At 40.0% G+C, this 26,016-nt stretch overlaps 1 long non-coding RNA gene across 1 annotated transcript; it reads right to left on the reverse strand.

Moving 5' to 3' along the window:
- Positions 1-11,717: 11,717 nt before the first annotated feature.
- Positions 11,718-20,807, reverse strand: LOC119088301. Its single transcript, XR_005091922.1, has 4 exons — positions 20,763-20,807; positions 18,172-18,214; positions 17,698-17,723; positions 11,718-11,805 (listed from the first exon to the last, which is right to left on the reverse strand). It is a non-coding gene; the product is annotated as an uncharacterized LOC119088301 (long non-coding RNA).
- Between the last annotated feature and the right edge of the window lie 5,209 nt (positions 20,808-26,016).

The raw sequence follows: 26,016 nt of genomic DNA on the forward strand, positions 1-26,016 counted from the left end.
TTTCAGGCCAAAAAGTACTTCACTGTGGAAAAGTACAGTATTTTTGTTATCTGTTCATCTGTCTACTGCATTTCAGCTGCTCCTACATCTAGGCTATTGTGAACAACACTGCGGATGTCTCTTCAAGATGTTTCATTCAATTTATTCAGTTATATATCCAGAAATCAGTTGTGAATCTTATTGTACTCTTAATTTTAGGTTTTGGGGAAAAGCACTCCAGCTTTTAAAATTAGTTATATCATTTGCATGTGAACCCCCAAGTATAGAAACGCCCCCACATAGCTTTAACAATAACTCTTTCACTTCCATAATACATGGAGTACAATTTTTTCCTAGTTTACTATAACCAAGAACATTTAAGTTGTTATCAAAGTTCACTTTAATTCCTCCAGAAAGCTAAAAGATAAAGTAAGTAGTAGAGTGTTTTGTTTGTTTTGTTTCAATATTCAATAGTGTTACACAGAGACCCCGGAAAGGAAATCAAAACCCTGTGTATCATATGCTTCCAATCTAGTCAAAACTTAATGCAAATTAACAAGAGAATCCAGGGTGACTTGTGTCAAGACTGGCTTCAGAGCCACTGTGGGTGCTCATGACCAGTTCAAGCCCACTCTAAGGACAGGTAAGAGGCTGTAACTACATGACCAGAGGCCCTATCTGCTGGCTGCCATTACCAAGAGTCACTCCATCACCTTTCAGAACAAATTGTTCTGACCATATAAAAATGAAATTAGTTTCCTAAAGTTACATCATAACATGTACAACAAAATCCAAATAAACCACAGAGAACAGTCACGTGGTTTTACATGCAGCGGTTTTACAGTGTATTTATGTATGTAGAGCCCGGCTAACTCAGCCTAGAGGAAAAGGTGGAACACTGGCATATTTACAGGAGTGGCTATCTTAAATTATTTAAATTGGGTTCAAATAATCTGCAGATGGAATACTGTAAGATACAGAATATCATAAAACACATTTAATGACCAACTTAAAATACTGAAACCACTTACGTCATCTTCATATTTAATGTGAATGTCTGTGATTTTCACTTGAACGTTTTTTATTACTTGAGTTGCCAATTTTTCCAAAAATGTATCCTTTTTTGCTTCTTTGGGCTTATCTATAAAAACAGAAAAAGAGGAGCTCAAGACTTGCAATTCTCACACCTCCTAACCGACGGCCGAGGGGCACTAATGGAACTACGCAATAGAAATTACAATGTGCTGTAGGGTCCTCTCTTAGGTTTACAGTAGAGCCTGATATCCAGCTCCAACTTAAAAATCAGTTTTATATTTAAACTGCACTCTAACGATCATTTTACCTTCTAAGACAGAAATCAAGGTGTATAAACAGCACAGGCAGAGAACTGTGTGTACCTACCTTTGGAGCGATCAAGACCTTTAAAACGTTTCTTAAAATGTTTTTTGTGCTTTTTACGCTTACGTCCTTCTCAGTGGAAGCATTTTAGTGAGAAAAGGATAAAAGTCAAGTTAGCAGACAAGAGGACAGGAAAGAAAATACGAGAATTCTTCCTGACATCAAAGCTCAGCGTCACTTACCTCCGACTACACTGACTGACCTACTACTTCAACATAGACACAAACTCACACACTTCCTTTACTAGACTAGCATTCTGCACTAAAGAACAACCTTTAATCTAGAGAATAGCTTGGCAGGAACAATTATACAAAATATGGATAAGATATAGCCATTCCCAATGGTGTTTTAATACTCATGACTACAGATTTACAGTGTCAATTACAATTCAATGTTACCAAAATATTGGAAATGTAATGGTGATGATATAAAACCTTCAGGGAAAGGTTTTAAGCAATGTGCGGCAGGGACACAGGGATACAAATGGGATGAAAGGGTTGAGTGCTGATGGCCTCTCTTGATGATACCCTTCACAAACAGGAACTGCTTAGGCGTGTCTTATAGCTCATAAAAGTATGAGGGCATAGGGCATAATTGTATACTAAACAGTCCATCCAACTAGCAGTCACTCCTTTAAATTGCATCCTTTTTTATTTGACATTTTCACATTAACCAACACCTTTCTTACCCAGCCTCTGAATGTTCTACTCAACAGGCAGCCAGGCATCAGCTGTGACCTGAACTCCCCAAGGACATTCTCCTGACTCTGCCCCCATCCTCACCTTCTGCTACAGAACCTTCTGCATGCTACTGCATCTAAAATACTGTTGAGCCCATCAATTCCCTGTTCAAAATCATTCAAAGGCTCTCTGCAGCCTGCCAGATAAAATCAAATGTCTGCATGACACGGGCCTTATCCTGCCAGTCATGAACTACAAAACACACATAATGTCAATGCCTACTGCCTCCCTACACATTGTTCTGTAAATGGCTGCCGTCCTTTGCTGAGCAATCTTCTAGGCATAGCTGGCTGTCTCGTGTCCAACATCCTGCTGTATGACTCGCTGCCTGTCTGAAGCTTCTCACAGCTCCTCTAGCAGCCCCAGGGCCTGTAGCTTACACGAAATTCTAATAAACAGGGAGGGCATTGTATCTAAAGTGTTTGCCTGATTCTCTTGCCAATGAGCAAGAGGTTCCTATCCAGCAGGAGGCTTCCAAGGACAGAGATTCATATCTAAGCAAAAAGTACATAATATTTGTCTGTTCAAATGAATTAAAACATCTACACATAAACATTATAACAAAATACATAAATAAGATGGAAATATATTTGTATATAGTTGTAAACTCTATTTTGTTTTGTTGATATTTGCAAACTTTCCTACCATAAAATTAGGGCGTGAACTTGAATTACAGAAATAAACTCTGAGTTTCCAGAAGAAAGCACTTACATACATAACAGAAGCTGGATAGCGCAGACACCAGCATTTCCTAACACAGTCACAGTTCCTGATTCCAGTCCATAAATCAAACATACAGAAAGACTGAGTTCTCAAGGAATACTACTTGGAAAAAAGTAAAAAAGTCAGCACTGTTCAGAAACCATTCCAGCTGTTAACTCTCTAGCTTCACAGGTGGTCTAGACCCTGCCCAATCTTTAATGTCAGCATGAGGGACATCACGTCAGTCCTCCTCAAACCATTTTAAATCCACAAGAGTGCTACATAGTGATGAAAGTTCCCAATTAATCTAATGAAGAATAAATGTATTACTCTCAAATACTCTAAAACAGTTCTCAAAACTTTGGTCTCAGGACCCTTTAATTCACATTTAAAGTATAAGCAGTTTGAAGAGATTTTAAGTAATATAGGCTATAATTATTCATATTTACCATGCTGGAAATAAAAACAGAAACTATTTTCTTAATTCTTTCAAAATAATATTAAAGCATCATTTGATTACTTATAATTATGCCCTATATATACATATATTGTATGTGTATACATATATATTATATACAAACACAATTTAAAGTCACCGTGAGAAGCATGTGATTTTTTTCATTTTTACCAATCCCCTTAATATCTGGCTTAGTAGAAGATGGCTGGACTCACATATCTGCTTCTGCCTTCAATCCACTGAAATATGCTGTTCTGACTGAAGTACACAATGAAAAGTGTTTTCGTGGTCTCTTTGTGTAATAATGGGGAATGCACTCAAGTTCAGTATATAGAGTTTCTTAATTACAGTTTTGTAGTCAGCCAGATCACAATCAGTTGGCCTCCTCACACATTGCGTGGGCCTTTCACACACCCGTGACTCATCCTCACTGGCTATATGGAAATCCCGCTGCAGTGAGCTGGGCAAGCCTTCCTCAGGCCCAGTCTTGTCACTGTTTAACACAGAGGCACCCTTGCTGGAATCACCACCAGTCTCATGGGAAAGTCTGGCCATCCTGGGTGGCTGTTAGCTCAAGATGGCAAACGAGGGCTTCTTAAAATTCTAATGTTTCCTTCAAAGTACAAAGTGTTACCACTCAAATACGCTGGTTCACTTTTACTTTGTTTTGTGAAGTAGCTACACACTCAAATTTGAATGATGACAATCGGTCAATCTTTCAAGTAAAAAACAGCCTCTGTTCATAAGAGGCAACTTCAGCTAACAACTCCCACATCTGCACAAATAATCATCCTTGAGAAAGAACCTGCCTCAGCATTCAGAAAGGCTTCACACATACTTTCTCTCGTGTCCCACAAAATTTTAGAGACCTGCTCAAGAATTAATGTCTGTTAAAACTGAAATTCTATTTTATCAAGGAAATACGTTAATAAGTATTGGCACACTTCATTTTCTTTTGTCTTGTAATGAGTACACTGTAGTAAAGAATACAATGACTACTGGTCCAGTGAGGTGTCCCGCCTTGGATCAGGCCACAGCAGCCACTGAGTTTACAAGCCACTGCTTGAACACCTGCACACAGATGCCAACTCAGTGATAAATTAAATGTTTTGATAGCATTATGAAAATAGCTAGCTCTGCCTTTCTGAGAATGGCTGCTCTAAAGTTAAAAAAGAGTGGTGTGAAATAAGGGAAGACTGTGCACTTGGAAACTGAAAGGGGAAACTGTCAGAAAGCACACATTAGCTCCTAGCTAAGGGAATGAGGACAACATCAAAGGAACTCTTCTCACTGTACCACGAGCCTCACTTTATCCAGGATTACTTTAAAATCTAAAAGGAGGGTAATGAATCAGTAAAGGTCCTTCACTGTGACTTCTGATGGCTTTTAACAAGTGATTGTGTAACGTATTAGAAAGGGTCACCAACATCCATTTATAGACCAGAAAACCCTGGCCCCACTGACAACAGAGAGCCGGTTCATTATGGCCTATAAAACTGCACAATGAGCCCTGAGATTTCCCATACTATCCTCTGTGTCGAACAAAGTAACAATCAGCAGTCAGCCATGGTCACTACCATGGCAGATTTGTAAAAAGAACAACTGTCCTCGAGATAACTTCACTTAACACTATGACTCTGCCAGGCAAGCTCTCCCACTGTCAAAATGGGCACAAATATGAAAGAAGCTTCTATCTGCATGAGAATTCTAACATAGCACCCACTGTTTAAGATTTGAGATGCAGATCCATTTACCATTTAGTCCAGCAAATCTAAAGTATGATTAAATTAACATTAAAAAAAAACTCCTGAAGAGTTACAAAAACGTAACATTTTATTTAAAATAGTAAAAACTGTTGCTATATATCTGGTACAAATCCTAGTGTACAAAAGGTCCCCTTCTAAATCCTACAGCAAACAGCCTTCAATTTGCCTTTGTGAAGCTTCAGGTTTCAACACACTGCACGGGGCAGCAGACTAGAGAAGATTCTACAATCAGGGAGGGCATGAGAAGATGCAGAAATCCTGCCTTGAGGCTCTGAATGAAGTATTACAAAAAAAAAAAAATCATCTTACTGCTTCTTGAAAATTTGAAAATCTCTGCTGTAAGCATGAGAAAGTAGTCAGGTGGGCAGGACTACTACTGTACTAGAAACTAAGGCCAAAGGGCAGTAGGAATTTCATAATCACCTGCCGCTATGGGAGCTGGCTCCACAGGGGCAGTGAACTCTGCTTGCTCATCCACAAACGCCAAGCCCCCAGCATGGAGTTTGCCCCAGAAGACACTCACAAGACTCAGTGAATGAGTGAATGGCTGCAAAGGGGAGGGAAGAGGAGGGAAGGGCGAGGGTGTGAACATGAATTACATTTCCATATTTCTCAAAGGGTGGCACACCATCGAATGGACTCCACTAAACGCTCAGGCATGGATGAGAACATCACATTCACGAAGCGAAGTATAATTAACCATGCATACCCACCAGGCTTGACGTCCTTGTAAAGCAAGTTCTCCAAGCCATACATGAACTCCCCTGAGTGTGCACCTGCATCCCACGGCAGCAGAAACCGAAAGGCAAAGCATTGTAAGACACCTTCAGTCTTGCACGGGAAACGCACCCAAACTTAACTGCAAAGACTCAGAAACCACGCGACGGGGCGAGTGAAGAGTCAGCTAAGTAAACCACCCACTCCTAAGGAGACATTCCCAGTGACAGCAGGTTCGTCCTTTTCACAAACAAACCGTATTTTCCTATTACACCAAAAATTCTCCATCGTGACAGTCGGAGCCATCAAACTGGTCAGGGCGGGTCAACAGCAGTGATGGTTTGGGTCTTGCTGTGATTTTCATCTTCAAACACAACACGGATCTGCTCTCTGGATTCTCTCCCCACCTGTCATTTTGCCCATGTTCATTAAGTTCCTATGACATCTGCCATTCATTTTCAAGTCAGATGAGAAAAATCTCATCTTACTTTAGTGTGACATGTTCCTTGCAGATAGGCTGCCTGCACCCTTTGCCCACTGAGTCACAGCACCCTCCCCCATTTTCCTCCCAAATGAAGCCTAGTCACAGAGAGTAACTGGCCAGGGGTCATGACCTATCCAGATTTTGAGAAGACGCAGAGGGCATCGCGCCGTGGCCTTTGGGGCTCATGTCAACAGGAGAAGACAGGGAGTTAGCGTGGAAAGAAACAGCAAGATGCAAACTCCTTGACGACCATAACAAGAAGTCTGGGATAATGTCGCACATTAGCAAATCAGAAAATGACAGCACGGACGCTCCTAAAACATAACTGATCTGGAAGAAAAGGGTGTGGAGGACAGCAAAGTGCGCACAGGGGACTGCCACCTGTCACCCTGAGTGCCATGGGGAACCACTGGATTTTTAAGTGTATGTGTATATTACTTTGAGAAATTAACATTTTGAATACGGAGGTTAACATATGGGAAGCTTGTGCCTTCCCAAGTACAGAAAGTCACTCCAGAGAAATGAAAGGGGGAAAAAGTTATCTTTACAGCTAAGTAAATTCACTGAAAGTGAACTAAAAAAAAATTGAGTTTTTGTTCCAAACAATGGTAGCGGTATTTTTAAGAAGTGACATGTTTTCAGGTATGTCAACATGAGGGTTTTATTTTTGCTCTTATTATCTGCCCATGAAGGCTGGAGCACCCCCTCTCCTTATCTCCCCAAGTCGCTACACAGGCAAAGGTGCCATTGCACTTTAAAATCAAGAAAGACTAGGAAAATAAGTCTGAAAAATGTGATAATTAGGTAATAACTATTAATTAGTGTGGTAAGAGGTGAAGTACTTAAAGGACATAGTTATCATTCACATGAAAAGCATCATAAGAAGATGATGCATAACCATGGAAACTAGGAAAGAATATTTACAATGCAGTCAAAATGATTAAATGAATTTCTTCAGTTACAGGAAAATAATCTCTCAGCATATTGAGAACAATTACTAAATTCAACTATTTTACATTCAGAACCAGTACATGAAAACCTGAATTTCACGTTCTGAATTTTATTTTTTTACTGTTATGTTTTTATTACGTATTTATGTGTGAACAAGTGCACAAGCACAAGTCAGGGAACAACTGCAGGAATCAGTTCTCTCCTTCCACCACGTGGGTCTGGGGAATCGAACTCAGGTTGTCAGGCTTGGGGGCAAGTGCCTTTACCCCTGAGCCATCTCTCCAGGCCCCATTTCCTGAATTTTAAATACATTCCAACAAATCCTAAAATGTATCACCCAAGAAGCTGCCATGTTTGTATTACATACTGTACAGACCTAACAGACCTACTCATGCAGGACCAGCTCCATACCTGTTCACCCTCTACGGAGAAATCACGAGTCTCCACCAGACCCAAACATGTCAGCTCAGGGCTAAGCACTAAATACCTAGCAGTCAAAATCTCGTAAGCACGAAGGACAAAATGTATAGGACGTTATCTGTATCCCAATTAAACCATCAATTACTAAAACAGATCAGTTCACACCTTCTTACAGAACACTGGAAATACTAAAGTATTTTTTTTAAGCAATTACAAGTAGTCCTGCCAAAAAGGGAGTTGGAGATTTCACAAAAGGTAACATATTAATTATATATGTCACTATAAATGTATAATTATGTATCAGTATACCTAAATATGCCATTATGCCTAGATGGATATATGTGTATGCATGTATGTGCATGTGTGTGTGTGCATGTGTGCACAATGTATGTGTGTGCGTGTGTGCGTGTGTGCGTGTGTGCGTGCGTGCGTGCGTGCGCACACACATGTGAATTAAGAAAATATACTTACTCTGAAAATTCTATAGAAAAAAATGAAATTCTAGCGCTCTCCGAGTATCACACCTCATTTTTATTGAACTATTTCTACATACACTAATGAAACAAAACTGATTTTTAAAAATCCTACGGGACTTCCCTCAGAAAACCTCAGCATGCTTTATTCTGTACAAAGAAGCAACACAGATAAACTCTTCCTAAAGATGCAACTATTTAAGTTTCAATGGAAAGGTAACATTCTAAAGTGGAAAAGAGAACCATTTTCTTCCCTTAGGGTGGCCTCTGTATTATGACTGGCATTAGTAACTTCTAGTAAAGAATCAACATTTCTGCATAAGAAAAACATTCCTCAGACAAAAAGGGATTAGGGTCAGTGACCAGGAACCTCCAGGAACAGATACTGTTGTTGCAACTATTTAAGGAGGGTCTCCTGGTGCCCAGACCAGCCCACACTACTGGGCCACGGGGTCTCCCACATCAACCTCCAGAGTAGCCAGAGCTAAACAACCACACTCAGCTCGAGAAGTCATTTCAAAATAGAGTTCTCACTGGTTCACGTTACCAGCGCGACAGAAAGAGCCCTCCCTGTGTGTAACTGTAAATCCAGGTCATTTTTTAAGTTAATATTTGCCTTGTCTTATCCTGTTTTCTTTGTAGAAAAAAGAAATTTTGTACATAGAGTGAAATAATAAAATTCAAAAATATTTGCTTTACATTATCAGAGACTATCAGTCGTCATCACTGAAACCCACACACACCAAATGACTGGAAAATGCGGTGAAATACTAGTAAGTTATACCTCAGTCAGAAACAGATACTGTTTGATTTTAAAGAGATTAACAAGCTGAAATCTGGAAGAGTCCTTCAATCATCACACTACAGACTAATGATGCTTTTCCTTTCATTCTGATCTGGCTTTAGAAATCAAAGTCAAAATCAAAATGTAACATAGTTATCAAATTTATCTTAGATAAAAACAGAAATTTTTGAGGGTGTTAAAATGGTGAGACCTGAAGAAAAGACTTGTGGAAATCTTTTATCTCCTGAAGAGATGGGGAAATAGGATCATAGCAGCTAGCATCTAGCCATGTCTGCACTGTGACAGCTTAACCTTGTCATCTTACAAATCGCAGTTTAAAATGAATGCCACACATAAAATACACATATCTCAATGTTATTCAAAACAGAGCTAGTTATCTTTGGAAACTTAGAACAAAACGGTCACTAGACAAAAGCAATCAATCCTCAATGTTGGTCAATGAAATATTTATAAATGGCACTTTAAGACTGGAAAAGAAGGTTCCTTCTTTGGAACTGAGCTTAAGAAAGTCTATGAAAGCCTTTAGTCCCAGCTCTTGGCAGGCAGAGACAGGCAGATCTCTGTGAGTTCAAGGCCAGCCTGGTCTACAGAGAGAGTTCCAGGACAGCCAGGGCTACATAGAGAAACTCTGTCTTAAAAAAAAAAAAAAAAAAAAAAAAAAAAAAAGAAGGTAGGAAATGATATTAAATATGTCTGAAATATAAGTGTCTAGGTATTTAAAATAAACTTGCTGTACCTTTCTCTGCTGCCTTTTGAAGGGCATCTTCAATTCGGGAAAGTTCTTTCTGTTTAATGTCCTGCAAGGATTTTTCCTCTTTCTCAGCATCATACTTAATACCTAAAAACACACAGTTAATTCTCACAAAAAGAAGTTAATCAGTACACAAATGAGAAACTTTAACTTCGTTATAATCATATGCTAACATCATTTTTATATGTCAAAAACCACTTCTGCAAAAATTAACCTTATTGCAGGTGTGGCACGCTTTAATCCAGCATCGGAGCAGACAGCAATCTTTGAGTTCGAGCAGCCTGGCTACCAATGAGCTCAGAAACACAAACTACACAGAAAACCCTTTAAAAAAAAAAAAAAAAAAATTAACCTTATAAAAATTTACATTTTTACATAAAAATTACATTAAATAATTATATAAAATCATTTGCACATAAATGATTCCTATTTGTTTATAAAGCATCACAAAGCAAAAAAAGGACAGAAATTAGAAGGAAGAAGGTAGCTAAAAATAGAAAAGACAGGAAAGGCTGGGTAGATAACTCAAAGAGAAAAGCAGAAGACACAAAAATGGGTCTGAACACTCGCTGCCACTGCCTGACTGGTAAAAATTAGTATCTATAAAAATGAGTGCTGGAGATGTGGTACAGTGTTCAGAACATTTGTTGCTCTTGCAGAGGACCCAAGTTCGGCTCCCAGCACTACATCAGGCAGCTCACAAGTTCCAGAAGATCTGACACCCTCTTCCAGCCTTCAGGGGCACCTGCACATAAGTGGTGAGCGTAAACTCACACAGGCACACACAAATACACATAAATAAGTAAATTTTTAAAATAAATAAAATCTGGGCGTGGTAGTGGATGCCGTTAATCTAAGCACTCCAGAGGCAAAGATAAGAGGACCTCCAAGTTTAAGGCAAGCCTAGTCTACAAAGTGAGTTCCAGGACAGCCAGGGCTACACAGAGAAGTTTTGCCTCAAAAAAAAAACTATAAACAAATAAACAAACAAAAAAAAATGAATAATTACATCTATTATCTGGTATTAATGTAGACTGATAAAAGTGTTTTCACAAAGTATCTGGGGGGTAATTAATAATCCTAACACATCATTTTATCTGTAATCTCATATCTGATAATAATATTCTAAGAAAATAAAAAAGTTAAAAAAAAATCTATAAGAAGGAGATTTTTAATGAAATATAGTAGCACATATATTAAGCTGCCATGATGAGAGGCATTATCTGTATGATGAACTAAAAAAAAAATATTTTTAAGAGAAAAAAAGGGAAATAATCATAGTATTTCATAATAGTAAAGAAACAGTTAATATTCACTACCTTTCAAAACTTTTCAGTATCACCTTGACAACCAAGATACACAAAAAGCATTGAAGAAGTATGTATTTAGTTGGTAACTACTAAACAAGGAAGCTAGTATTGTAGACAGTGAAACAAGCAAGATGAAAAAGAAACACTATATCCATATTATGGCTGGGAAACTGAGTAATTTTTCCCAAAGCATTCAGATTTTTTTCATATTGTCCATCTTAGCTGAAAACAGCAATGACTAGAGATATCAAGCTTCGGTATCTCAAAATATTAACTATTATTAAAATATTGCTATTCCTAAGGAAGAAACAACCTGGTACACATGTGTGAACGAACACCTGTTTAAAATCAGAAGTAACAAAATATGGGAAAAGTTTCCAGTCTTAAAATACGTAAATTAACATACTGGTACATGTTAAATTTCTTACTTCAATTCATTCTTCAATAGTACATACATCTATCAACAACTGCCTAGCAACTCTTAAAAAAGCTTGAGATACCAAATACGTACTCGTGGGAAGTAAAGTTAAACCTGACTGACTGTACTGTCTTCATCAACAACAGAAAAGCCCCTGGTATACAAATGTGACGGCACACGTGTCTACATATGTAACGGTATGCTTACTCACTGCCCTATGAACATAGGGTCAGTGTCTGACATACGTTCTTGCTCCTCTTCATATTAGAGAACTTCAGAGGGGAACAGTTTCACTTGCTTGCAATGTCACTGAATGATTACAGTGTAAAACAACATACTTGCTCCAGGGACCACAAGCAGGTATAATCCTTCTAGGGTGGCAACGACTGCTTCTCCATAAAGGTTTTTCCAAGGAATCTTCAAAGTTAATTTATCTAAAGAAACACAATTTCCGTCTTAAATCCTTATTTGACTGCTGAAGAAGATACAAATAAAGCTCTCATTTCTCATGAAAAGTACAAAACTCTTCAGGCACTTGGTATATTTGTCACTCCAGAAAAAAGGGGGGAAGGGTGGAAGGGAGAGAACAAGGGAATCTGTGGCTATTATGTAGAACTGAATAGTATTGTAAAATAAAAAATAAAATAAAATAAAAAAAGAGAAATAAATAAATAAAATGTATATTTTATACTTTCTAAACTTTATGACAATACCTCATTTGGTAAGTCAAACAGTGATCACAGAAATTTGGAAAAGGAAAAGGCAGCTCAGTCTCAGAGAGGCAAAAATTAATCATCTGTGTCCAGCGAGGTCATCAGTAAAGATGCTGGAGTCAGAGCTCTGCACTGGACACACCAGAAGACACAATCTTCCAGCCTTACCAGCAACTGAATCAACCCAGCCACTGTAAGTACTGTCCATGGCCATCAACACAGCCACTGTAAGTACTGCCCATGGCCATCAACACAGCCACTGTAAGTACTGCCCGTGGCCATCAACACAGCCACTGTAAGTACTGCCCTGCCCCCCCCCTGCCCGTCCATCAACACAGCCACTGTAAGTACTGCCCGTGGCCATCAACACAGCCACTGTAAGTACTGCCCGTGGCCATCAACACAGCCACTGTAAGTACTGCCCGTGGCCATCAACACAGCCACTGTAGTGTCCGTGCAAACAGGAACCAAAGCAGCAGAGAAGTCCCTTCTCTCCTTTATGAATGTGGGCAGCAGGTCAAACAGCAATGAATGGAAGAGGCCATATCTGAAGGCAAGGCATGCTGTTTCACAGCCAGCATTATCTTCTTTTACGTTGCTAATGCTATACAACTCAGATTTGTTAGTTTACAATTATGTACTGACAAATCACTCAGAAGCAGAACATACGTTCTCTCTTAGAAACAATGGTATTAAGCTGAGCATGGTGGTGCACACCTGTGATCCCAGCAGTTGGGAGACAGAAGCAGGAGGATCAAGAGTTCAAAGCCAGACTCACCACCAGCACATTCAAAGTCAGTCTAATGATATTCAGAAATGAGCCCATAAAACTATCACTCTTCACAGAAGAACTATGGCTCTAATATTAGTAACTCATTTGGTGTTGTATGAGGAGAAGGCTATGCATGCAGAATAGAGAGGAGATCTGAATTCTGAAACAAGTGAAATCATTTGGGGTATCTTTTCATTATCTCTTTATCTTTTTCCAAACTCCTCTTTCCAAGGCCACAGACAGCTAATGTCCTAGCCAGTTGTCATGATTACAATTCTGTCCTAACCTTTCCTACCCCTGAAGTTTTCCATGTTCCAAAAACAAAATATCAAACATCTTCCTTCATCATAATTTCTATTTATCTATTTTATGTGTATGGTTTTGTGGGCAGCATGCATATATGTATACCACATGCATGCCTGGTGCCTATGGAGGTCAGAAGAGGGTGTTGGATCCCTGTAACTGGGGTTAGGAGATGTGAGTTGTCATGTGGGTGCTGAGGATTGCAAGGGCAAGAACAGACAGTGCTCTTCACTGCAGAACCATCTCTCTGGTCCCCATCATTTTCATTTTAAAAAATATAGATATCAGGTGAGTGCTGCTAACAAGATTTATTAGAAAGAAATCTGACTTGACTCGCTTGCGGATAGGAAGTCGTATGACTATCATCACTGGCAATGTTTAAAGAAAGGTGCTCACCATTCAAACAAACTGAAAAACAATACAACAAACTGAAAGGAAATAAAATAATGTTCTACAAGGGATAATATTCTGGTCAGTTGGACAGCTATGTAACCAAGTCAGTTTAATGTGGAAATGTAGTGCCAGGGATAGAATATCAAATTATTTCTGCATTAAAATTTTCATTTCTCAAGGGCCAGAGAGATGGCTCAGTGGATAAGTTAAGCACATATACTGCTCTTTCAGAGGACCCACATTAGGTGACTGACAAACACCTTTAACTCCACCTCCAAGGGCACCCTTGGCCTCTGTGGGTACTTGCATTCATGCGCGTGCGCGTGTGCGCGCGCACGCGCGCGCGCGCGCGCACACACACACACACACACACAGAGCCACATCCATATAATTTAAAATAATCAAAATATTTTTTATTTCATTTCTCTTCAGCTTGTAAAGCTGTTGAGTTTGTTTCACGGCTTCCAGGTCAGAGGAGCCTATAAGTCACGTCAGCACACTTCTGGATCACTTCTAATTCTTATACTTTTATAGTGAGTAACAACTATATATTTTTTTTTTATTTTACAACACCATTCAGTTCCACATAATAGTCACAGATTCCCCTGTTCTCCCCCTCTCGCCCCCCTCCTCCTCCCCCCAGCCCACCCCCCATTCCCACCTCCTCCAGATCAAGGTCTCCCCCGAGGACCGGGATCGACCTGATAGACTCAGTCCAGGCAGGTCCAGTCCCCCCTCCCAGACCGAGCCAAGCGTCCCTGCATAAGTCCCAGGATTCAAACAGCCAACTCATGCAACGAGCCTAGGACCCGGCACCACCGCACAGCTGCCTCCCAAACAGATCAAGCCAAATGACTGTCTCACCCATTCAGAGGGCCTGATCCAGTTGGGGGCCCCTCAGCCTTTGGTTCATAGTTCATGTGCTTCCATTCATTTGGTTATTTGTCCCTGTGCTTTATCCAACCTTGGCTTCAACAATTCTCGCTCATATAAACCCTCCTTTTTCTCACTAATTAGACTCCCAGTGCTCCACCAGGGGCCCAGCCGTGGATGTCTGCATCCAGATTCCTCAGTCCTTGGATGGGGTTTCTAGCACAACTATCAGGGTGTTTGGCCATCCCATCACCAGAGTAGGTCAGTTCCTGCCGTCTCTCGACCATTGCCAGCAGTATTTACACATAACTTCATGACCTCCTCACAAGAAATTGCCTTCTTAGAGAGTATAAGATCAAAAACACAGACAATAGCCCTTTAACAGAAAAGGACTGCCTGTTCCTTACCCTTTTCTCCATTTACCCTGACTTATCAAGTCATCCCCCAAAAAGGTCCTGAAGTAATTCAGTTAGTTACATGACAGTCTCGTTTATGAGTGTATGTGGTACTGGAGACTGAACCTAGGAACCCCACACATGCTAGGCAACTACTTCACTAAGCTGTCTCCCAACCACACATTCTACCTTTTCTTTAGAGGCAGAGTCCAAGCTGCCTTGAATTTGCTATATTTGTAGTTCAAGTTCAAATACATAAAGAACTCAAAAAAGTAGATATTAAGTAAACAAATAACCCAATTTTAAATCGGGGTACAGATCTAAAAAGAGAATTCTCAAAAGAAAAAACTCAAATAGCTAAGAAACACTTAAAGGAATGTTCAACAACCTTAGTCATCAAGGAAATGCAAATCAAAACTACTTTGAGCTTTCATTTTTCACCATCAGAATGGCCAAGATCAAAAAAAAAAAAAAAAAAAAATGACAGCTCATGCTGGCGAGGATGTAGAGTAAGGGGAACACTCCTCAGTAGCTGATGGGGGTGCAAACTTTTACAGCCACTATGGAAATCAGTGTGGTGATTTCTCAGGAAGATGGGAATCGATCTACCTCAAGATCCAGCTATCCACTCTTGGGCATATACCCAAAGGATGATTAATCCTACCACAAGGACACTTGCTCAACCATGTTCATTGTTGCTCTATTCATTATAGCCAGAAATTGGAAAAAACCTAGATATCCCTAAACAGAAGAATGGATAAAGAAAATGTGATACATTTACACAATAGAGTATTACTCAGCCATTTAAAAAAATGAAAACATGAAATTTCCAGATAATTAGATGGAACTAGAAAAAAAAAATCATCCTGAGGTATCCGAGACCCATAAAAACAAATATGGCATATATTTGCTTATATGAGGATATTAGCTAGTAAGTCATTGATAACCAAGCTACAATCTGTAGAACCACAGAGGTTAGGTATACAGTAAGGGACTGAGGGGACAGACAGATCTCATTAGGAAAGGGAAATAGAATAGATAATTATGAATGGATGGAAAGGACTGGAATGGGAGGATCAAGTAGGGAGAAAGAGGAGAGAAGGAGATGAGGGAGGGAATATGGGGAGATATAGAGATTAAAATTAAGGATTATTGGATGGTTATTATGGAAATATAATACAGCAGAAGCTTTCTAAAATTTATATACATGATGGCTATCTAAATGAAATAGACAGATAATGGGGGAGACAGAGCCCCAACTGGCTATCTCTTGTAACCAGATGAAGCTTCCAGTACCAAGAGTGCCTTCACATAGGTTCTAGCATCCTTGAAGGAAGACACTCTGAATATATCAAAGGAGAAACATAAATACAAACCCTACAATCTACGATGCTCTTGTCTGAATGATATGCTAGGGCAATGGTGGCACAAAGCTTGTGGGGTTAATCAATCAACGTCTTATTTGACTTAAGACCCACTCCACAAGATGGAAGCCATACCCAACACTGCTTGGAGGAAAAAGAACCTAAGATTACATAGTCCAGGGACCTAAGAGAAAACCATATAAAAACTAATAATAAAAATGTAGCAATAAAATGACTCCTAATGACATCCTGCTCTTCTCATAGATCAGTGCCTTGCTCAGCCAACATCAGAAAAGCTTCCTCCTATAGTAGATGGGAACAAGTACAGAGACTCACAGCCAGACATAGCCTAAATGGAATGTTTCTGTTAACTCCCTCCCCTCAGGGCTCAAAGAACCCTGAGGAAGATGAGGCCAGAAAGAGTGTAAGAGCCAGAGGGGATGGAAGACCCCAAGAAAACAAGACCCTCTAAAATCAACATGATCAAAGCTCATATGAACTCTCAGAGACTGAGGAAACATGTACAGGGTCTGCATGGGTCTGTACAAGGTCCTCTACATATGTATTATGGATTCCAGTTTAGTGTTTTCATGGGATCCCTGAACATGCACATGAGTGGGCATCTGATTCTTGTGCCTTCTCTTGGGCTCTTTTCCTTCTGTCTGTGTTGTCCAATTCCAATGTGTTAAGTTTTGTTAGATTAGATTATATTTGTTATATTATTATCCTTTAGAAGCCTGTTTGTTTTCTAATGAGAGAAAGAAAGAGACTGGATCCAGATGTGAGAGGAGGTGGGGAAGAACTGGGAAGATCAGAGAGAGGGAAAATGGTAATCAGGATATATTATGTGAGAAAAGAATCTATTTTCAATAAAAGGGGGAAAGGATGCTAAAGCAGTAAAGAATAAAATCCTAAAATTTAGCAAAATAGTGATTGAAGAAGGGAAATAATGTAACCTAGCAGTAGGGGAGGAGTGGACAAATGAGTCTTTAAGTCAAACTCTAAAGTAACAGTAACCTACCTAGAGAGACAGATAGATGATATGATGCATAGATGATAGAGATAGACAGATACAAAGAGAGATAGAGAAATAGATGGTAGATGATAGATGATAGACGGATGGATGGATGGATGGACAGATGGGATGGATAGATAGATAGATACAAAGAGAGAGATGTAGAAGATAGATAGATAGATAGATAGATAGATAGATAGATAGATAGATAGATAGAGATAGACAGATAGGAAGGATAGGTAGGTAGTTAGATAGATAGACAGACAGATAGATAGACAGACAGATAGATAGATAATAAATAGATGCTAGACAAATAAATGATAGATACAGAGAGACATTTCTGTTTCTTTAAGTTACAGTAAAACTAGGTCACATGGATAATTTGAGAGAGCTTTGTAGATTAAATCTCCTATTGAAAATTTTCTTCAGCAGACACATATGCTGAGTTATGGATAACGGATATGAGTTTAGCTGCAAGGAAGGAGACTTCGTACTTACCAAGGCATATCCTCCATACCACACTGCTGCATAACACATCAAGTGAAGATGGGTGAACAAACATGAGGGAAGTGAGCTTCATTAACAGTCTATTCAACAGAGTTTTCAACTGTATGACTTTCACATATATAAAGAAAATGTATAGGAAACTAGGTTATCAGCTTTGAAACTGAAGATGTTTTATGTAGTAAAGCCAAAGCCTGGAGGTCGTGACCATCACAGTTCAAATGTCCTTCCATTTTAAAGAGTAATTTTCTATCCCTTCATTTAAAAAAAAATACTTAAGTATCATATATGATGCACATTGGGTTTAGAACTCTGAAATTAATTATTTCTAAATAACTAAACTCTGAACATAAACCAAAAAACTTCCCCCACTTTTGGTAAAGCAAAGGCGACTTCTTGGGTCAAGCAGTAGAGGTCAAACAGGAACTACAAAGGACTACGTAACTCACTGAAGAGTGAAGTACTTACCAATTTGGCCAGCCTTGACTTTGAAAGGAACATCCAACTCACTCTTCAGAAGAAAGAAAAAAATTACAGGACTTCTTTAAGCAACCCCCCAATCACTTCTGTCCATCAACAGTATACAGTTGAGTAACTCATGGCTATGAATGCTTCCTTAAACGGTAGTTTTACATAAAGAAGTCACAGAGAAGCAAAATTATAAATAGAAAGGAGTTCATAAGGAAAATAATGGTACAAACAGGTTATTTTAATAAATGAAACAGATGGATGTTGTTTATCTGAAATGCATGAAATGGGAAAGAACAGAGGCCATATTCTTATGTCACCTAAAAACAATCACTGAATAATTCTTTCAGATAATACATTTAGCTAATGAGTAAACAAAACCCCCTGAAAAAGAAGGCTCTAACATACTATTTACCAAACTATTATTCCTCTTAGATATTATACATGCCAACCAACAACAATAACTTTTGCCTGATCTGGACTCCTGGTCACTAAGCCATAACTCATTCATAAAGAGGACAAATCTTCAGAATTATTAAACTTTAACCAGTCAGTGCACACTTGCTGTTAGTTATTACTTAACATATATGAATACTGTGACTATTTGAACACTGAACTACGAACTGTAGGGTCCAATTAACTATGAATCCATTTTCATGATCTAGGTGCAGAGGAACTGATCACAGAACCTTTGACAAAAGAACTGGAATAAGCGGTGACTCAGTTCTCCAGGGGTCAGGACAGGCATGTTCAATATAAGTCACCTAATAAATGTTGTCCCCTGCTTTTTTTTTTTTGTTTTGTTTTGTTTTTTTTTTTTTTTTGTTTTTTGTTTTTCGAGACAAGTTTTCTCTGTGTAGCTTTGGAGCCTATCCTGAAACTCACTCTCTAGCCCAGGCTGACCTCGGACTCACAGAGATCCACCTGCCTCTGCCTCCCAAGTGCTGGCATTAAAGGCATGCACCACCACTGCCCATCTCTGTGCTCATTTTTAATTCACTTGGAATAATTTTAACAATTAATAAAGTTCCTATTCCCAAGCAAAACTTCAGGCTAGGGATACAGCAGTGTGAAAGCACCTGCCCAGCACAGGGAAGACATAAGGTTCAATCCACAAAACTATTTAAAAAAAAATACATAAATAAAACTGATTTGGTTATATTGTGAAAGGGGGTTAGTTTTAAGTAATAAAGTCTATAAATTATAAAGTAACTTATTGTTTTAATTTTAACCAGAACTCAAATTAGGCTGACAACTTAATCTGTCTTTTGGAGATGTTAATGAATACTGTGCCCACAGTTGTATTTATACTTATTGTCTTACAAAATCTTCTCATAAATTGAGGGAAAAAAAATGAACTTGACTCTAACGTCTAGCAACAGAAGTGTTACGTTCTAAATTTTTAAATAAAATGTTACAAATGGAGGCATGCCACCTGAAGTCAGGGGAGGACAGCTAACCACTCTGAGTATCTCCAATGTGCCAGGCTCCCTTTCTCATCCCGGCAGGCCACAAGGCCAAGGCGGTTCTGCTAATGAACCAGTGCTCAAGCACATTAGGAAACTGAAACTAAGAAAAAAGAAAATCTAGCACATGCTTGTAATCTCAGCATTTGAGAAACAGAATGAGGAGGATCAGGAATTCAAGGTAAGCCTTAGCTAGGTAGTGAATTTGTAGCTAACATTATCTACACGAGACCCTATCTCAAAAAAAGAAAAAGAAGCACGTATGTACACATGCATACAAGCATGCATGCAGGAAATCTGAAATATGATGAATAAACTTTCTTAAGAGATATCACTGACTTCAGTTCTGTATAGATTAGTAGAAATGGATTGAGTTAAATTATAAGAGCTAGCTAACAAGAAGCCTGACCCATAGGCCATATAGTCTGTAAATAATAAAAGCCTCTGTGTGTTTACTTGGGACCAAGAGGCTGTGGGACATGCAGATGGGAGAGATTTGTACCAACTGCAGGGGCCAGGCAGACCAGAGAAATTTCTGGCTACAGATTTGCATAACAAGTTACACAGAACCTCATTGGGTGTGGAAAGGGTGAGTGCTGCTTGCCTTAGCTTAACAGCAAATGATGCAAATTCCTCCCTAAAGCTAAAGTACCAGTTCTACCTTACCGCTACCTCAGTACACCCTGGCTCCCCTGTCACGGCATTACGTCCATATCATTTGGATCACGGGTTAGCACCAAGCCCTAATGTGCCTGGAAAATGTCTAAGGATCATCTGAAGAAAAATATTTCTGTAATACAAATGGAGACAGCAAAGCTATACAATTAGGTCATGGAACAAACTATTTTGCAAAAAATACTAAAAGCTATACAACCAAATTAAGTCATGGAAATAACTACATTTTACCAAAAAAAAAAAAAATACTATTTTGATCATTTGAGGAAAACTGTAAATCTTTAATCCATAATTTCCAATGGCAAATAGTTAAATAAAGAACCCTGCTTGGAGTGACTCAGTCACTTTATCTGGTACCTGGTACAGATGCCTAGTAACCAAACATTTCAAAGAGCCTGCCAAATTAACTGAGCTATTAAGCATAGCTTAAAAAAAAATAATAACCCTTACCAGAGCATTTTCTTTTATCTGCAGATTATCCAAAGCCACATTACCTGTAAAAGACAAGAAACAACGTAACATTAATACAGCCATTAGTATAACGTGCCACATCTACCAAACACCAAGGATGCAAAGTCAGCGCTAAGAACACAGATGGAAGAATGTGAGGACTCAGGTCCTGCAGGAGGCAGAGGCCAGAACACACCTGCATTATGGAACAAAGCAATGGAGGACAGGCAAAAACGTTTACAGAATAATGTTTACTAAAGGCTACACATCATCCAGGCTGATATAATTTCTAAAACCATATATGTACATGTGTGTGTGCAAAACACCAACAAACAGAAACCAAACAAACGTAAGCTGTGTCACCACAACACCACTTCTATGAATAATATGTGCTTCCTCTGTATATGGAATATTCCAACTTTTCTAAGACAATCGTTGAAAGCTACAAGAAAGGCAGAGAAGCAGGGAAGTAGCCCCAACCCCATCCCCACCCCCCAGGAATGGGCAGGAAATACTTCAGCTTTGTATTTAGAGAGGAGGGAAAGAGTTCACTGCCTGGCAGTCTCTACCGTACAGCAGGAAAGAGAGTAAAGCCTGGGACAGGCCAGGTGCGGTGGTATAAGCCTGTGACCTCAGCACTTGGGAGAAGGTAAAGCCTGGGACGGCCAGGTGTGGTGGTATAAGCCTGTGTCCTCAGCACTTGGGAGGCTAAGGCTCAGGTCAGCTATTAGTTTGAGAGCAGTGTGGACTAGACAGTAAATTCCGAGCCACCCTGGACTACAGAGCAAGTCCCTCTCCCAAAGTCACATCCATATATATCTACCTAAAATAAGGCAGTAACTTTAGTGTCAAACAGGGGCCGTCACAGTACAGACTAAATTTGGAGCCAGAATTGAAGGAAAGGCACCACTGGCACACATGAAAATCAGAGGGTAACCCTAGAAGAGTAATCGGCTCTTGGAGGAATCTTTTTTTAAATGCGTTTAGGTGGTCTGCCTTCATGCTCGCAAGAGCACCACATGCAGTGCCTATGCAGGCCATAAGAGGGTGCTAAATCCCCTGAAACTGGACAGACAGAGTGAGAGGCCCTGTGGGTGCTAGGAATTGAACCCAGGTCCTTTGCAAGAGCAGCTACGGTGCTCTTAACCACTGAGCTATTTCTCTAACCCAGAGAAGGCATTCTTAGTGAGAACATTCTCTAAAATTACAGAAGTACACAGCTCTGTGTTTAACTATATTACGTGATGTCTTACATGGAATTACAATGAAGCCCCCCACCACCATGTGAGCCAACAGGTGTGTGTGCGCGCGCGCGCGCGCACACACACACACACACACACACACACACACACCTATCTTCAGCCATTCACAGTAGTCTAACAAGCTCTAGGGTGACCAGAGATCCTGAACCTGCTCATGAGTCCTGACTGTTCCGCCCAGAGACTCTCAATGAGTACTCGGATCATCCACACTGAAAATGACATTTTCACAATTGGTAAGACAGTAACATGCACGTAACATACAAATGTGACTATATATAAACATGCATGTGAAAGCAGGGGTGTCTCTACTACAGTGAACTGTGGTCCTACAATGAACTAACAGGTATTGACCACTGCCAACGTGGCAAACAAGGTTCAAAGAAGTACATCTTAAAAACTGACAGAATAGAAGGGTGATGGTGGCACACGCCTTTAATCCCAACACTTGGGAGTTAGAGGCAGGGAGATCTCTGTGAGTTCGAGGCCAGCCTGGACTTCAGATCGAGTTCCAGGCTACACAAAGAAACCTGTCACAGAAAGAAGAAAAAAAAAAAAACTGACAGAATAGCAACTTGATATATCCTGGGTGCTGATAATCACTGGAGACCCGCCCTTTTCTAAGAGAAATAGAAGAGGAAGAGTGGATGAGGGAAAGAGGGAGGTGAAGGGAGAGACTGGGAGGAGAGGAGGGAGGGAGAACTGCAGTAGGGATGTAAAAACAAAAAAAATAAATAAATAATCACACACAAAAAAAAACCTAACAATACTATAAGTGATGATTACTAATGGTGGGACAAAGGATGGCTTTTGTATTAACCATCTTCAGTATTTTCCAATTTTTATAATTACCAGGTTACTTTTAAGTAAAATCATGACACAAAACAGAGGAAATGAGGAAATAAGAAATAAAGCAAAGGTAAATTCTAAGTTTAATTTGCCTCAATGTTTGTATATGAATTCTTCCCCATACCTTACATCCACCTTACTTGCAGACACATACAACTAACAAAGAACTAGCTAGGCCTGCTCATACTTCCTGGATAAACGATACAAACGGTAGCCATAGCGATGCCATTCTGCAGCTATTTGCACTAAAGGAGGAGCCACTAGTCCAATGCCAAGGGAGGAAGGAAAATCAGCACCTTGCAGACTGGCGGGATCCCAGCGAATGGGGGAAAGTGCGTTCATCCTCAGCCAGCAGCCAGGGCCCTGGCGAGGTGAAGCACCAGCCACCTGGCCAACACGGTGCACGCTGTTCTGACAGGTACATGTGCATCCATTCCATTCCATGGCCCAAGAACACAGGATCTTCCACTTAAATAGTTTGTAAGACTGAAACACATCCCACCTAAAAATCAGCCATTTCATACTGAACTGAGTACCGGTGAAAAATACATTTAAAAAAAAAAAAAAAAAGATGGCATTTTCCTTCCAGAAATAGTAATTCCAAACACACAGAAGTAACTTTCCTGTTTAGCTAGATCACCAGAGATAGGAACACTTAGAGGACACAGGAAGTTTCTAGGGGGGGAAAAAAAAAAAGCAAAGACTAAATAATTGTGTCTTGTCTTTAAAATAACGAAAAGAAACAAAGTCAGGAGGCTGAACAATGGGAAATGGACACGCTCCACTCTGCCTGCAAGGAAAACACCAAGGCCAAGCATGCCATCAGGTGGCACTTAACCTCAAGTCCACAGAGGTCCGGGGAGACACCAAAAAATAGGTTAATACGAGTTTCTCAAGCGGTATTGTCAGAGTAACAGGCAACTCACCTGTAATTCCAATACCGAACAAAGGCAGGGGCATCGAAAGTTCTGGGTCATCCTTGGCTACATAGGGAGTTTGAGACTGGCCTGGGCTACATAAGACTGTCTCAAAAAACAAATAGAAAGGGAAAAAAAAGTACTTTCAAGCAGAAATCATCTCTCCATGTTTTCACAGAGGCTTAGGCTGTATCTCCCTTCCAGTATTTAACACGTAAGTTTACATAAATCCCCAACACAATTATGAACTCCCTACCAGTGTCCTTCATCACTGGGACTCAATAAAGAGTGGCTTAATTGCCTTAGAATACAGATAACTACAGGACAGAAAGAACTCGAATGAGGCCATCAATTAACATTTCAAAATCTATACTCAGATGCGTTGCATATCCGGATCCTCACAGACAGGAGGCAGGTGGTACACGTCAAGAAAGAGAAACATGTTTCTTGAGGCTAAATGAAAGGCCTATGAACACCATGGTGACCTACACATGGAAAAGCCAACACTCAGTCTTTTGATACTCAATGCCATGCTTCAGCACACCATGGTCTCTGCCACACAGCAGAGTAGAACAGGTAGAGGTCCAATCCCACCGGAGAAGTCTGCTTCGTTCACCAAGCAATAACCAGACTCTGCAATGAGAGGCCTGTTGGTGGCACTCGGGGTCTCTACATTGTACGGGTTAGAGAAAAATCCAGAAAGCAGTGAAAAGGGTGGAGTCAGGGGATTACAGCAGGAGCACCGGAAGAGACAGTTTCTCGGGGACACAGGAAGTGGCACTGCAGATGACCATGCTAGACCTTATCTCTAACAGGGTTCCTAGGCTACATTCCAGAACTACTCCAGGACCACGCAGATCTCACCCCACCCCCTTCCCATGGTCACATGGAGAAGCCGGTGTTTGAGCGCATGGGGTGGTTTCTCCAAGGTTATAAAACCACTGTGCCACTGTACTAATAGAGCCTGTGTCTCCTGATTCCCTGGCCAGTTCTTAATATAAAACACCAAGATTCATCCAAACTCTGACACAACAACAGAATGGCAAGAAATAAAAACACCAGGCCCTAATCTAGGCACATGTCCTAAAACAATGACAAACACATAGAGTGAGTGCTATGTGACTTTTCCAGATTTCTTTGATTTATCTACAGCACTTGTATCAAATGTTTACTGACGCTCATCTCCCAAGCAAATGAGCTCAACCACTAAGCAGTCTGCAAAAGCATGAATCAATTTATTTTAATGACTCATGTTGTCACGGATCCTGAAGGAAATATTGTACCAATTCATTCCAAATGAATCGAACTATCTGACTCCAAATTGAACCAACCCAGATTGTTTCCGTTGAGGTTTGCTGTGCAGGGAGAAAGGAAGTAACTAGCTCTTACTTTCCAGTCTCCTGATGAAACAAGAAGTCTTGGCAGAGAAAACAGAGAGCTGTGATGTCAACAAGGCTTTCTCCTTTCAAACACCACGGAGCCCGAAACCCAAGGCACTCTGCACAGCTTCCTAGCAAATGGTTTCAAAGCTCCAACTTCCAGCTCTATTTCTAGAAAAAGAGTGGATTTTTAAGTAATGATGATGTTATTTAAATACATGGGAAGGTGTATCCCACTTAGCTTTTGAAGCACCGCTTTGATATGTTATCCTACCCTAATGAATTTTTTGTTGTTAATTTTATGTGATACAAGATAAGCTAATGTTGCCTCCATTAGACCAAACATTGACTAAGGAAGGGGGGGGGACCTTCCTCTGGGGCTGGGGACATGATGGCTCAGTGGTTAAGAGTACTCACTGCTCTTACTGGGGACCCAAGTTCAGTTCCCACCACCCACATGGTGGTTCACAACCATCCCTAAGTCCAGTTCCAGAAAATCAGACACCCACGTCTGGCCTCCATGGGCACCGCAGGAACATGGTTCAGACACATACATGCAGTCAAAACACTTACATGAAAAAAAAAATAAAATTCTTAAAAAAATAAAAAAACCCTCCTTCAATGGGTTCAGAAGTACTTAGACACTACAGTGTTTTATATAATGAGGCTAAAAAAAGTAAAAATAAATCAAACGCCTGTTTTTTTCTGTCTTTCTCAGGCTGCCCTATAGTAGATGCGGCTTTTCTTTATCTTATCACATTCTGTGACTGGCTCTTCACCATCGGTCTGGGAGGAAGAAGGAAAGACAGAACTGTGCACTGGACCAGCATGCCTCCCACAGGCTGCAGAC

The sequence above is a fragment of the Peromyscus leucopus genome, chromosome 7 (genome assembly GCF_004664715.2).
Source record: "Peromyscus leucopus breed LL Stock chromosome 7, UCI_PerLeu_2.1, whole genome shotgun sequence".
Classification (NCBI taxonomy): domain Eukaryota; kingdom Metazoa; phylum Chordata; class Mammalia; order Rodentia; family Cricetidae; genus Peromyscus; species Peromyscus leucopus.